The following is a 4,924-nucleotide window of genomic DNA, read 5'->3' as shown; positions in this document are numbered from 1 at the left end:
TACCCTCTATCCTATCCTTTCGTATCCTCTATCGTATCCTATCCTCTATCCTATCGAATCCCCTATCCTATCCTCTATCGTATCCTATGCTCTGTCCTATCCATTCGTATCCTCTATCGTATGCTATCCTCTATCCTATCCTATCCTCTATCTTATCCTATCCTTTATCCTATCCTATCCTCTATCATATCCTATCCTCTATCCTATCCTATCCTCTATCCTATCCTATCCTCTATCCTATCCTACCCTCTATCCTATCCATTCGTATCCTCTATCGTATCCTATCCTCTATCCTGTCCTATCCTCTTTCCTATCCTATCCTCTATCTTATCCTATCCTCTATCCTATCCTATATACTATCCTAACCTCTATCCTATCCTATCCTCTGTCCTATCCTATCCTCGATCCTATCCTATCTTCTATCATATCCTATCGTCTATCCTATCATATCCTCTATCTTATAATATCCTCTATCCTATCCTATCCTCTATCCTATCCTATCCACTATCCTATCCTATCCTCTGTCATATCCTGTCCTCTATCCTATCCTATCCTCTATCCTATGCTACCCACTATCCTATCCTATCCTATCCTCTATCGTATCCTATCCTCTATCCTATCCTATCCTCTATCCTATCCTATCCTCTATCCTATCCTATCCTCTATCCTATCCTATCCTCTATCCTATCCTATCCTCTATCCTATCCTATCCTCTATCCTATCCTATCCTTTATCCTATCCTATCCTCTATCCTATCATATCCTCTAACTTATCCTACCCTCTTTCCTATCCTATCCTCTATCCTATCCTATCCTCTATCCTATCCTATCCTCTATCATATCCTATCCTCTATCCTATCCAATCCTCTATCCTATCATATCCTCTAACTTATCCTATCCTCTTTCCTATCCTATCCTCTATCCTATCCTATCCTCTATCCTATCCTATCCTCTATCATATCCTATCCTCTATCCTATCCTATCCTCTATCCTATCCTATCCTCTATCCTATCCTACCCTCTATCCTATCCATTCGTAACCTCTATCGTATCCTATCCTCTATCCTTTCCTATCCTCTATCCTATCCTATCCTCTATCTTATCCTATCCTCTATCATATCCTATCCTCTATCCTATCCTATCCTCTATCCTATCCTATCCTCTATCCTATCCTATCCTCTATCCTATCCTATCCTCTATCCTCTATCCTATCCTATCTTCTATCCTATCCTATCCTCTATCATATCCTATCCTCTATCCTATCCAATCCTCTATCCTATCCTATCCTCTATCCTATCCTATCGTATCCTCTATCCTATATTATCGTATCCTCTATCCTATCCTATCCTCTATCCTATCCTATCCTCTATCCTATCCTATCCTCTATCTTATCCTATCCTCTATCCTATCCTATCATCTATCCTATCCTATCCTCTATCCTATCCTATCCTCTATCATATCCTATCCTCTATCCTATCCAATCCTCTATCCTATCCTATCCTCTATCCTATTCTATCCTCTATATTATCCTATCCTCTATCCTATCGTATCCTCTAACTTATCCTATCCTCTTTCCTATCCTATCCTCTATCCTATCCTCTGTCCTATCCTATCCTCTATCATATCCTATCCTCTATCCTATCCTATCCTCTATCCTATCCTATCCTCTATCCTATGCTACCCTCTATCCTATCCATTCGTATCCTCTTTCCTGTCCTATCCTCTATCCTATCCTATCCTCTATCCTATCCTATCCTCTATCATATCCTATCCTCTATCCAATCCTATCCTCTATCCTATCCTATCCTCTATCCTATCCTACCCTCTATCCTATCCATTCGAAACCTCTATCGTATCCTATCCTCTATCCTATCCTATCCTCTATCCTATCCTATCCTCTATCTTATCCTATCCTCTATCCTATCCTATTCTCTATCCTATCCTATCCTCTATCCTATCCTATCCTCTATCCTATCCTATCCTCTATCCTATCCTATCCTCTATCCTCTATCCTATCCTATCCTCTATCCTATCCTATCCTCTATCATATCCTATCCTCTATCCTATCCAATCCTCTATCCTATCCTATCCTCTATCCTATCCTACCGTATCCTCTATCCTATCCTATCGTATCCTCTATCCTATCCTATCCTCTATCCTATCCTATCCTCTATCCTATCCTATCCTCTATCTTATCCTATCCTCTATCCTATCCTATCATCTATCCTATCCTATCCTCTATCCTATCCTATCCTCTATCCTCTCCTATCCTCTATCTTATCCTATCCTCTATCCTATCCTATCCTCTATCCTATCCTATCCTCTATCCTATCCTATCCTCTATCCTATCCTATCCTCTATCCTCTATCCTATCCTATCCTCTATCCTATCCTATCCTCTATCATATCCTATCCTCTATCCTATCCAATCCTCTATCCTATCCTATCCTCTATCCTATCCTATCGTATCCTCTATCCTATCCTATCGTATCCTCTATCCTATCCTATCCTCTATCCTATCCTATCCTCTATCCTATCCTATCCTCTATCTTATCCTATCCTTTATCCTATCCTATCATCTATCCTATCCTATCCTCTATCCTATCGTATCCTCTAACTTATCCTATCCTCTTTCCTATCCTATCCTCTATCCTATCCTATCCTCTGTCCTATCCTATCCTCTATCATATCCTATCCTCTATCCTATCCTATCCTCTATCCTATCCTATCCTCTATCCTATCCTACCCTCTATCCTATCCATTCGTATCCTCTATCGTATCGTATCCTCTATCCTATCCTATCCTCTATCCTATCCTATCCTCTATCTTATCCTATCCTCTATCCTATCCTATCCTCTATCCTATCCTATCCTCTATCCTATCCTATCCTCTATCCTATCCTACCCTCTATCCTATCCTTTCGTATCCTCTATCGTATCCTATCCTCTATCCTATCCTATCCTCTATCCTATCCTATCCTCTATCTTATCCTATCCTCTATCCTATCCTATCATCTATCCTGTCCTATCCTCTATCCTCTCCTATCCTCTATCATATCCTATCCTCTATCCTATCCTATCCTCTATCCTATCGAATCCCCTATCCTATCCTCTATCGTATCCTATGCTCTATCCTATCCATTCGTATCCTCTATCGTATCCTATCCTCTATCCTATCCTATCCTCTATCTTATCCTATCCTTTATCCTATCCTATCCTCTATCATATCCTATCCTCTATCCTATCCTATCCTCTATCCTATCCTATCCTCTATCCTATCCTACCCTCTATCCTATCCATTCGTATCCTCTATCGTATCCTATCCTCTATCCTGTCCTATCCTCTATCCTATCCTATCCTCTATCTTATCCTATCCTCTATCCTATCCTATATACTATCCTATCCTCTATCCTATCCTATCCTCTATCCTATCCTACCCTCTATCCTATCCATTCGTATCCTCTATCGTATCGTATCCTCTATCCTATCCTACCCTCTATCCTATCCTATCCTCTATCTTATCCTATCCTCTATCCTATCCTATCCTCTATCCTATCCTATCCTCTATCCTATCCTATCCTCTATCCTATCCTATCCTCTATCCTATCCTACCCTCTATCCTATCCTTTCGTATCCTCTATCGTATCCTATCCTCTATCCTACCCTATCCTCTATCCTATCCTATCCTCTATCTTATCCTATCCTCTATCCTATCGAATCCCCTATCCTATCCTCTATCGTATCCTATGCTCTATCCTATCCATTCGTATCGTCTATCGTATCCTATCCTCTATCCTACCCTATCCTCTATCCTATCCTATCCTCGATCCTATCCTATCTTCTATCATATCCTATCGTCTATCCTATCATATCCTCTATCTTATAATATCCTCTATCCTATCCTATCCTCTATCCTATCCTATCCACTATCCTATCCTATCCTCTGTCATATCCTGTCCTCTATCCTATCCTATCCTCTATCCTATCCTATCCTCTATCTTATCCTATCCTCTATCCTATCCTATCCTCTATCCTATCCTATCCTCTATCCTATCATATCCTCTATCTTATTCTATCCTCTATCCTATCCTATCCTCTATCCTATCCTATCCTCTATCCTATCCTATCCTCTATCATATCCTATCCTCTATCCTATCCTATCCTCTATCCTATCCTATCCTCTATCCTATCCTATCCTCTATCCTATCATATCCTCTAACTTATCCTATCCTCTTTCCTATCCTATCCTCTATCCTATCCTATCCTCTATCCTATCCTATCCTCTATCATATCCTATCCTCTATCCTATCCAATCCTCTATCCTATCATATCCTCTAACTTATCCTATCCTCTTTCCTATCATATCCTCTAACTTATCCTATCCTCTTTCCTATCCTATCCTCTATCCTATCCTATCCTCTATCCTATCCTATCCTCTATCCTATCCTATCCTCTATCCTATCCTATCCTCTATCTTATCCTATCCTCTATCCTATCCTATCGTATCCTCTATCATATCTTATCGTATCCTCTATCCTATCCTATCGTATCCTCTATCATATCTTATCGTATCCTCTATCCTATCCTATCCTCTATCCTATCCTATCCTCTATCCTATCCTATCCTCTATCTTATCCTATCCTCTATCCTATCCTATCATCTATCCTATCCTATCCTCTATCCTATCCTATCCTCTATCATATCCTATCCTCTATCCTATCCAATCCTCTATCCTATCCTATCCTCTATCTTATCCTATCCTCTATCCTATCCTATCCTCTATCTTATCCTATCCTCTATCCTATCCTATATACTATCCTATCCTCTATCCTATCCTATCCTCTGTCCTATCCTATCCTCGATCCTATCCTATCTTCTATCATATCCTATCGTCTATCCTATCATATCCTCTATCTTATAATATCCTC

The sequence above is a fragment of the Halictus rubicundus genome, unplaced genomic scaffold, assembly GCF_050948215.1.
Source record: "Halictus rubicundus isolate RS-2024b unplaced genomic scaffold, iyHalRubi1_principal scaffold0041, whole genome shotgun sequence".
Classification (NCBI taxonomy): domain Eukaryota; kingdom Metazoa; phylum Arthropoda; class Insecta; order Hymenoptera; family Halictidae; genus Halictus; species Halictus rubicundus.
Note: the sequence above shows the minus strand (reverse complement) of the source record.